This window comes from Mesocricetus auratus, unplaced genomic scaffold (assembly GCF_017639785.1).
Source record: "Mesocricetus auratus isolate SY011 unplaced genomic scaffold, BCM_Maur_2.0 Super-Scaffold_2245, whole genome shotgun sequence".
Classification (NCBI taxonomy): Eukaryota; Metazoa; Chordata; class Mammalia; order Rodentia; family Cricetidae; genus Mesocricetus; species Mesocricetus auratus.
In genome coordinates, this window is record NW_024429180.1 from 30,461,514 (window position 1) to 30,473,022 (window position 11,509).

General features: G+C 35.9%; 1 non-coding gene across 1 annotated transcript; it reads right to left on the reverse strand.

The window, feature by feature from the left end:
- Positions 1 to 8,723: 8,723 nt before the first annotated feature.
- Positions 8,724 to 8,854, reverse strand: LOC121138802. Its single transcript, XR_005875664.1, has one exon. It is a non-coding gene; the product is annotated as a small nucleolar RNA SNORA51 (small nucleolar RNA).
- Between the last annotated feature and the right edge of the window lie 2,655 nt (positions 8,855 to 11,509).

The following is an 11,509-nucleotide window of genomic DNA, read 5'->3' on the forward strand; positions in this document are numbered from 1 at the left end:
TTCTAAGTGTAAAAAACATGAACTTGTCTTTCCAAAGTTAAAATAAAATCTTTAGCTGTCTTTTGCTCAATGCTGGTACCTTGTCTAACAATTCTACTAAATGTTCTATCAATACAGTCTTAGAAGCTGAGGTATCCATTTTTCAATACACTCTCATAAATCCTTACTTGCTGGCCAGCCTCCGAGGGTGATCTCTCAGGGTCCCTTTTCTTTCCAGATCACAGTGTCAGGTGAAAGCCTGGAGTTTAACTTAGTACCCATAACTTGGCACCACTTTTCAATTCACCCTCCTAACCTCTGAGGACAATCTCTCGGGTTCCCCTTTCTTTCCCAATTTCTGTGGATTGGGCAAAAGCCTGGAGATTTAAATCCAATACACCCTCTTCTTCGAAGGTCATTTCTCAGGTTCCTCTTTGTTTCCGGATCATTGTGGGTCAGACGAAAGCATGGAGATTTAAATCAATCTACACTCCAACTGAGGGCGATTGCTCAGGCAAAGCCTGGAGGTTAACCATTCAATTTTACCAACTTTTAAAAGTTGAAGAACCCATTTTCAATTCCCTTCTTTCCTGAGTATCTCCTTTCTTTCCCGAATATCCTTTCTTTTCCAATCTCCTTCCTTTCCCGATATTTCCCAATCTTTTCAAGTCTCTCCAAATCTCAGTGGAACCTCCACTTGTTGTGTGAACAGGTTTAATATATTGGGCAAAAGCCTGGAGATTGAACTGAAAGGCAAGAAGTCCAGTCATTTAACGTGCTAAGAGGCCTCTTTCTTTTATTGTAGAGAGGGAGCAGCCTTATATACAGACTTACAACACAGTGGAAAAACCCTAGGTGGAAGAGATCATGTTTTCACAACTAGATGTTGATATCAGTGGGGCAAGGCTGGGGCAGTAAGCCAAGGCTAGAAAACAGGATGCACTGGAACTAGTAAACAGGATGCACCTGTTGGCTGACCAGCGACTCACAGAGGGGGCCTGGGGCCCAACATGTGGAAAGTAACAGATGTGATTGTCCATTGCAATAACTAAATAAGGCAGATAGCCTTATAGAAGGTGCGTGGACCTCATACAATCAATCTGTGATCTTCAGAGAGAAAACAGGTTTTCCTGAAGAAGATCATACCCCAAAACTACAACAGAAATTCTGATTGTTCTTCCAGTCCATGATCTAAAATAGTGATCTGAAGGCTCCAGTGTTAACTGAAATTATGGCCTACAATGTAGATTTAAAAGTATCTGTAATGCCAGTGTCCACAGTTAAATAATTAGATTTATGTAACCAATTCTCTATATTGGTTAATATCTCTTAAAAGAAAGCAAGTTTCTATTTTGGTAGCGTATTACTATAAAGAAAATTGCAAAAGTAATATATATTATGGATATTTGAGAAAAACACTTTAAAACAGTAAAACAAAGCTTAGTCTTGAAATATAAAGAAATTTTATTTTAAAATAAGGTTAGACCAATAGGTTTGATATCTCAAAATTTATAATTTTAGTGTTTCTCGTAATTAGTACAAATATTGCGACTTTAGAATTTTTATGGACTTTCCTTGTGTGACTGTCATAGTGTCAACACTGAGTAGGAGAAAATATTCTCAAATTAATGAGGAATAGTATTTACAATACAGAAAATAGAAGAGATAAAATCATATAGTATATATTGAAGACAGAACTATGTCTCATATCCCATAGTTCACCCTTGTATTTTCTGTCACAGAATTCAGTCTTCCTTCTCAAAATTTTTATTGAACAATATTATTTATTTTTTCTTTGTTTGTTTTATTATATTTCTTTAGTTCCAGTGTTCCAGTGTCAGGGGTGGAAATGCCAAAATGTGTGTGGTGAGATTTGAGAACAACTTTTAGATTATACTTTTCTTCCAATCTGTGCATCCTGGGAATAGATTACAGGCACCTTTCTCTATTTGCCTAACTTACTGTCCTCATTCTTGTATCTCGCATTGCGTCACCTATGCATTATGTGATGTCAGGATTCCCACTTTTTTCTTTTAACACATATCCACACAAAATGCTACAAGGGACATCTTATCTCTGAAAGTTCACTTAGTTATTTCTAATTTTTAGACACCGATTATATTTTTCAAGTCATTTTTAAACATATGAAGTATGATGCTATCATGTGGTGAAATGTATTTTGAAGTTTTATTTTCATCTTACCCAATTATTTAAATATACGTTTAGATTATAATTTATTGTTTTTATATATTATTTATAATCATATTGTCATTTCATAAAAATTGTATGCTTATATTTACTTAGATTTTATTGAAAAGTTTTAGTTGTTATAAGTGAGATTTGTTGAATGTTATTTCGGGTGTTAGACAAACATTACAGTATTGTGACTTCCAAAAATGGCAATAATACTTTGAAAACAATGTTAATTAAATTTTAATGTCTACATAATAAAGGATTCTTCTTTCAAATGATAATTATTTGACAGTACTTTAATAAAACTGGCATGTCTTATTGAAAAGAAATATTTAAAAGCAATTGCCTGAAATGGCAACCCACATTAAGAAAGCTTGCTTTTAGTGAAACTGTAGAAGTTAAAAAAATGTTTCATGATTGCCATTGTTCTCATCATTATTTGCAAATAAGATGAAAGTGAAAAAAAATCTCCGTAAAGTACTTACAAACTGGACTCAAAATATGAAGCATAACAAGGTAGATCCTGCAACTCTCTGTATGACTTTAATTACAGGAAATAATTGAGAAATCCAAATTGAATCAAAGTTTGGATGCAGACTCTAATGGTAGAATGATCCAAGTTCTCTATTGGAACCTTGCAAACACCAAGTGTATGTTGATTGGAGAACAAATATATACTAAAAGCAAACCCCATAGTTTAGTCATTTATGTCCCAGAGAAGATCAAGACAATTAGATAAAGGGATTTCTTAGAAAAAATGTTCAAACACTCTAAATGGAACATGAGTCATTCAATTTACAGAATCCTATAGTGCATGAGTAAATATGCAATATTTCCAGTCCCCAAAAGGAAGAATATAGAACAAAGGATTGTGTAAAAGTCAATAAACAAACAATAATTGACTATAGAAACAAGAAACTTAATAACTTGATATTAAATATAATGTTAATGTAAAATTAAAGAATGAAATAATGTTTGGATGAGAGTAAGAATTCTTTAACATTATGACAAATAAAATACTACCTGTGTGTATTAAATAATGAGTCACAACAAGGCTGGTTCTAATACAACAAGACAATATAAGTTTCCTAGTCATTATTAATGTTGAAACCACTGATACATATGCATAACTACTTAAATAATATTAATAGTGTTAGCAATTTTCTCAGAGGTTAGAATTTTTTGAAAGTCAAATGCTGAACTTCTGAGAGCACTTATTAGTCATCCTTGACCATGAATGTATGACAATTGTATTTTCTCATGTATAACTTTGGCTAAGAACTTTTCACTTTAGAAGTCTATTTTAATAATATAAATTACCTTTTGATCCAACTGATTCCCTTTTTACATCTTTTTAACTACATTGTTATCTGTATTAGAATGAATAGCTAAAATGGATCCTATTATCACAAGTTTCCAGAAAATCTGACAGTTGATAACTAGGGAAAGATTATATTAATTTACTTGCCTTAGATTTTGATGTAACTATTTTTTTAGCATTTGAACTATTATTAAAGTGAGGAAAGGCAAAGTTGAAATATGGTATTTGCATTGATTTTCCCCGTCCAAGACCAATGACAATTGCTGCTGATAATTTCTCTAAATTTTAAAGCTGGAATACTTAACTTGATTTTTGTCCCTTGGGAATAAATATTGGAGCATTAGAGAGGAATTTCAATTTTATATTGTAATAATAACAACAACAACAATAAAAATAATAATAATGTACTCATTTCTGAGATTTGTCTAGAGAACCAAAACTTTTGTTGTTAAACATCAGTATTCCAACATTTTTCTGTTTTCTTATTTGGTTTTTATTTTTAAATATTTTTTATGCAAGTGCATGTTTTATGCTGAACATATTCCCCTCCCAAGTCTTTTACTCTTTATTTCTTTAACTTTCACTCATTTTATCTCTCACATTTGTTCCTATGGTGAGTTCAGTATACATATTGATATATATGTACATGGTTCTATATATTTATATAAGATGCTGGATCAAAAGTCAGATCAAACCTGATATTTGTGCTTTTTAGACTATCTTTATCCCCTTACTATGATTATCTACAATTTCTTTATTTTTCTTACAAGTGGCATAACATTAGTATTATTTATAATTTAAAAATATAATATATATATTAAATATACATAATGTATACTCCATGTTTTTGAAACATTTCTTTTTTTACCATACCCAAATATTAATTATATAAATTAACTGATATGAATAATGCTGCAATAAAAATTGATTTGCAGGTATCTTCAGGAGTTGTATCTGGTGTGGAGGGTTAAATAGTAAATTTACCCAATACCCTTTTTTGGTTGGTTTTACTTTTTCAGGAAGCTTCAGAAGTATGGCTTGCTGGGGAACGTGTGTGCTTAGGGCTAAGTTTCAAAAGTTAATGTCATATGTGTTTTCAAGTTTGCTCCATTTTGTTTCCTATTTGTCAATGGAGATGTAAGTTCTCAGCTGTTCAGGTAAATGAGCCTGGCCCTTGTTGCTATGCTTCTCTGAAGTAGTGGTGATAGACTCTTAGTGTTTGGGAACTAAAGCCTAATATAAACTCCTTCCCTTGGCCATATTTGATCACAGCAATTGAAAGTCAACAAATACAGCTGAGTCACAGTGGTAGGTCTATTTTGGATTTTTAGGAAACAAAAACAAAAACTATCATTTCAACTACCATAATGCCCTTAGTAGTTGATTTCTTTCTCAGTGGTATTTTGAAGCAAGCTTACACTGAGTAGCAAGGCTTTCCTCAAACTCACATCAATCCTCCTGCCTCTGAATTTTAAGTACTAGAATCACAAGTATCAGGCACCATTCTTCCTTCAATAGTTCTTTTTTCATAAATGTAATCAGAAAGAAGTTGGGGTTATAAGATAAATTGATAAATAAGGTTTGACATACAGGAATTATTACTAATGGATAGCATTCCTACAAACATGATTCAAATTATATTCTTTTCCAGACAGGGTTACTCTGTATTGCTTTGGAGGCTGTCCTGGAAATCGCTCTGTAGACCAAGCTGGCCTCGAACTCACAGAGATCCGCCTGCCTCTGCCTCCTGAGTGCTGGGATTAAAGGCATGCGCCACCAATGCCCGGCGTCAAATTATATTCTTATGTATCACTATGTCCATTGTACATTATAGTTTACATGTTGAGTTTTAGGAGTATAAAAATTTCTATGCATGGCTTTTTCTTTTTGGGTAATTAATCAATGTGCATATTTATTTACATTTCTTTTTAGATTTGCTTTTTATATTATAACTAAAATAATTTCCTGCTGTGGAATAATACTTTTGCACACTGTAAAATTGGTTTAATAAAAAGTTCCCTGGTCAGTAGCCAGGTAGTAGGTATAGGTGAGAAAACCATAGGAAGGATGCCGGGATTAAGAAGGGTGGTGCTAGAGGCTTTGCCAGACATATACAAAGAATGTGGGATGTCTACAAAATGGGGTAACAAGCCATGAGCCATGTGGTAGAATGAAGATAAGTAATATGGATTAATTTAAGTTGGAAGAACTAGTTAACAATAAGCCAAGGTATTGGCCAAATATTTACGAAGAATATTAGATTTCTGAGTGATTATATGGGAGCAGCTGAAGGCAAAGAAAACTCAAGTCACAGTATCTCTTCCTCCCTCCAAACCTTTCCATATACTACTCCAAACTCTCGGCCAAATTCATGGCCTTGCATATCTCTAATTCTTACTGTATACATGCATACTTCTTTCCTAAAGTTACCCTCATCAACTCATAGGTTACTTGTATGTATATTTCTAGTGCTGACTCTTTGATACTACACAATCATTTCATGTGTTCTTCCTAAGGAAGACCACTTCTCCCCTTTCCAGTTTTCTTCAGTTGACCATTTTTCTTTATGTCATCTTGAAGTATCGTGAACTTTTCATTATGTACTTTGACATGAACATTAATGTCACAAACTTTTAGAGAAAGACTACTAAATTTTACACGTTTTTATTGTGTGTGTACATATGTATGTATATGTGAGTGACGACTAGAATGTGAATATAGAAGCAAGTGGACAATCTGTAGTGTTTAGACTTTCTTTTCACCATTTGTAAGACAGTGTTCAACTAACTTCTGTGCCAGGCTCATTGGGATTAGGATACTTGTGCTCTTGAATCCACTGAGCATTTATATAGATTCTGGAGATCAGAACTCAAGTTATTAGGCCTGTAGAAGTTCTCATCCTCTTCCTCAGCTCCAATACATTGTAAAAATGTTTCATTTATTGACATATGATTGAAATGTAGTAACTCTAACAAGGAATCACTTTAAAATGAGTTTGAATATATTGCTAAAACTTGTAATTTATGTAGTAAGGACTAACCCCATCACAATGAGGAAACTATGAAAACTTTTAATAAAGTTTTTGTCAGGGGTGGGCTCCCTCTCATGGTATGAGTCTCAAGCTGGACCAGTCATTGTTGGTGACTCTCACAATTTCTGTGTCACTTTACCCCAGCACCTCTTGCAGGCAGGAAAATTTGTAGGTTGGATGTTTTGTGGCTGGATTGGTGTCCAATACCTCCCCTGGAAGTCTTGTCTAGTTGCAGATGGCCACTTAAGTCTCCATCGCCCTCATTGCTAGCAGTCTTAACTAGTGTCACTCTTGTAGATTCCTGGGAAATTTTTTTTCTTTTTCTTTTTCTTTTCTTCTTTTTTTTTTTTGGTTTTACGAGACAAGGTTTCTCTGTATTGTTTTGGAGGCTGTCAATCCAGCCTGGCCTCGAACTCACAGAGATCAGCCTGCCTCTGCCTCCCGAGTGCTGGGATTAAAGGCATGCACCACCAATGCCCGGCCGACGGCATTATTTTTAAGAGCTGAGTAATACAATGTTATGTAAATGTGTCACATTTTTCCATTCTTCAGTTAAGGGATATGTAGGTGGTTTACAGTTTCTAACTGTTAAAAATTAAGATGCTATGAATATAGTTGAGCAAGTGTCTTTGTGGTATGGCAAAGCATCTTTTGAGTATATGCCAAGTAGAGATATAGTTGAGTCTTCAGATAGATTGACCCCAAATTTTCTGCGAAAATTGCCATGTTGATTTGCAAAGTGGCTGGAAAAGTTTGCACTACTGCCAGCAATGCAGGAGTGTTCCCCTTGCTTCACTTTATCCCACTGTCACTTGCATTTTTATCTTAGCCATTCTGACATGTGTAGTAGCTAAAGAAGTACAATAAAAATGTTTACAAATTAAAAGTAAGTTTTTCATCTATGTGATATACTATGAGCCGTGCTTTTCCTCCGAATAGGTGGCCTCCTTTGGCATTGCTATGACAGCTTGCACCTTGTCTTATTATGTTATGTTAGCTTGATATCTCTAGGATACCTGGTTTTTTGGAAGGGAAATTGACTGGGAAGAGAGGAAAGAGGGGAAACTGCAGTAATAAGTAAAAGAATAAAAGAAAAGTTTTGTCACACTTCAGTGAAAATTGCAGTTTACTCTGCTTGGACACCCCTTGGGGGAGGGGGTGAGAAGATGGATACCCCTTGTTGGAGGGTTAAGAAGATGCAACAGCAATGATTCAGGCACTGGGAGTCAGTGAGTACCAGAGCGTGCTGCAGACTCATGTAGTAAGGAAGTTAGGCCTGCCTTTATACTCCCTCCCAAGGTCCCATTGGCTCAAGTGGCTGACTCTGCTGCATTGGACATTCCTCACTGGTGTCTCTGATCCAATGTCTCTTCATCAGCAGTCTCTGGATTTAGGGCAGGCTTGTCTCAGAGAGGAAGTGCCTGCTGTGCATGCTCAGGCAGGCTGATCTGGGGACCTGCAGCTTGGGTAGGGTGACCACTGTTTCTCCTAAAAGTGAAAACTGTAAGAAGCAGAATGATGATGTTCATAAATCTTTCAGAAAAAATATTACTCAGAATGAAGGGAATTCAATTATGTAAATGTACATGCAATCATAAATACTGATCTTGTTTTATTAATTTGTTTGTTTGTAGGTAGTCTCTCATGTCCAGGCTGACTTCGAATTTATTCAGCTTAAGATGACAATAAACTCACGATTCTCGGTAAAATAACTTAACAGTTCTGGGATTTAAGTAATGTGTCACCATGCCTGGTTTTATCCCATCTTGGGAACAGAATTCAGGTTATTTCAAATGCTAGGAAAGCACTTTACCAACTGTGTTTTCTCCTTATCTTGATATTATTAACCTTGATTTTAGATGTTCCTGGAGCTGAGAAGCCATATCCCAAAGTTCTCATTTTGGCCATCTACATAAGTGGGAGACAAAGAAGAAGCCACCTTCCTGTGAAATTATCAATATAATGGAGATTGTAATGTGTTTTACAATGTACTGTGGTTGTTAGCCCATAAAAGGCAGACTAAGACTTCTTTCCTCTTTCTGTCTCTAAATAGCTGCCTCGTGTATAGAAAGTATGAGATTGAGCATTATGTTTATAATTTTAAGTGATCTGTGTATGGATGTAAATGTTATATTTAATAGGGGATTAGCCCTTCTACGAGTGAAGATGATTTAGATGGATGTAACTGTTCTTTTTTCCCCAAGTCTCCCAATTCACAATAGAGCAGGCACAATGGCCTAGGCCGAGGTATACATGGGATAGGTTTATTCTACCTCTTCTTTCTATATAGTCAGTGTGAGAACACAGCCAGTGGCAAGCACAAGGATAACAGATTTATCAGCTCTTAATTCAGACTCTTGAATATATTCATAAAAGTCAGAGTCAGATGTCTCAAAAATTTAGAAATTTCAACTAAATCCCAAATTAATTCAATTGGGAAGACTACATCTGAATTTAAGAAAATATGCACTACAATATAACTTTATAATTTTAAGAGAAGGAACTCACAAAAAAGAAAATATCTAGAAAAAAATGGAAAAAAAAGAAAAGCCCACAGTTACTAAGGATAACGAACATAATCAGTGCTAGTAAACTTTTCCAAAGAAGCCAGCAAAATTATTTTCTCAAAATATCTTTAAGGTGATGAAAAAAAATTAAGGCAACATAGAATTCCATAATCTTTTATTTTGTATCTAGAATAAGCACCAGAATAAATACAATTGTTGATTAGAATTTGAAGGACAGAAAATTCTAATCGAGATTATGATTTCTACCTACTTATTTTTTTCAATATGAAATCATTCTTTAATTTTTTAAATTTTTACTTTTAAATTTAAATTTAAATTAGAAACAAGGTTGCTTCACATGTCAATTCCAGGTCCCTCTCCCTTTCCCTCCCCTCCTCCCATGACATCCCACCATCCCCTCCAATATCCCCTCATTTCCCCAGGGAGGGTGAGGACCTCCATGGGGGTGTCCATAATCTGTCATTTCATCCAGGGCAGGGCCTAGACCCTCCTCTGGGAGTCCAGAGTGAGAGTGCATCTCTCACTGTTGGATGGGCACCCAGAGTCCATTTGTATACCTGGGATAAATACTGATCTACTACCCAAGGCCCCATAGATTGCCTGGGCCTCCTCACTGACACCCGTATGTCAGTCCCATGGTGAATCCCAGCCATCAGTCTGGGATTCAGGAGCTAACCCTTGTCAGGTCAGCTGTTTCTGAGCATTAAACCAGCCAAGTCTTAACCCATTTGCTCATCAGTCCTCCCTCTCTGTCACTGGATTCCAGTGTTTAGCTGTGGGAGTCTGCCTCTGCTTCCATCAGCCCTTGAATGAAGGTTCTGTTTCCCAGACTCTCTGGTCATGGGATGTAGGGTGGTACTCTCCAGATCTATTTCTAAAATCCATATATGAGAGAGTACATGCCATGTTTCTCTTTTTGTGACTGGATTACCTCACTCAGGATGATTTCTTCCAGTGTCATCCATTTGCCTGCAAATTTCAGGATTCCATTATTTTTTTCTGCTGAATAGTACTCCATGTGTAAATGTACATTTTCTTTATCCACTCTTCAGTTGAGAGGAATCTAGGTTGCTTCCAAGTTCTGGCTATTACAAATAATGCTGCTATGAACATAGTGGAACAGATGTCCTTGTTGTATGAATGTGAATCTTTTGGATATATGCCTGAGAGTGGAGTTGCTGGGTCTTGTGGTAGGTTTATTCCCATTTTTCTGACGAATCTCCATACTGATTTCCAAAGTGGCTGTACAAGTTGGCACACCCACCAGCAGTGTAGGAGTGTTCCCCTTTCACCACAACTTCTCCAGCATAAATTGTCATTGGTGTTGTTGAATTTAGCCATTCTGACAGGAGTAATATAGTATCTCAGAGTTGTTTTGATTTGTATTTCCCGGATTGCTAAGGATGTTGAGCACTTTCTCAAGTGCTTCTTAGCCATTTTAGACTCCTCTATTGAGAATTCTCTATTTAGTTCTGTGTCCCACTTTTTAATTGGATCCTTTGGTATTTTGGAGACTTGCTTCTTGAGTTCTTTTTAAATTTTGGAGATCAGCCCTCTGTCAGATGTGGGGTTAGTGAATATCTTTTCCCATTCTGTGGGCTGACTTTTTGTCTTGCTGACTGTGTCCTTTGCCTTGCAGAAGCTTCTCAGTTTCAGGAGGTCCCATTTATTAATTATTGACCTCACTGTCTGTGCTACTGGTGTTATATTCAGGAAGCTGTCTCCTGTACCAATAGAAGCAGAAGGGTCTTTGCCAAACTCTTTCTACGAGGCTTCAACAATCTTGATCCCCAAGCCACAAAAAGACACAACTAAGAAAGAGAACTTCAGACCAATATCCCTCATGAACATTAATGCAAAAATACTCAATAAAATACTGGCAAATCAGATCAAAGAACACATCAAAACAGTCATTTGCCAAGGTCAAGTAGGTTTCATCCCAGGGATGCAGGGATTGTTCAACAAACAAAAATCCATCAACGTAATCCACCATATAAACAAGCTGAAAAACAAAAATCACATGATCATCTCAATAGATGCAAAAAAGCCTTTGACAAAATCCAACACCCCTTCATGATAAAGGTCTTGGAGGGATCTGGGAAAACAGGAACATACCTAAACGTAATAAAAGCTATATACAGCAAACCAATAGCCAGCATCAAAATAAATGGACAGAAACTCAATGAATTTCCGCTAAAATCAGGAACAAGGCAAGGCTGTCCACTCTCTCCATACCTTTTCAATATTGTACTTGAAGTTCTAGCTAGAGCCATAGTACAACAAAAGGAGATCAAGGGGATACAAATTGGAAAAGAAGAGGTCAAACTTTCACTATTTGCAGATGATATGATAGTTTACATAAATGACCCAAATAACTCTTCCAGGGAACTCTTTCAGCTGATTAACACCTTCAGCAAAGTGGCAGGCTACAAGATCAACTCAAGAAAATCACTAGCC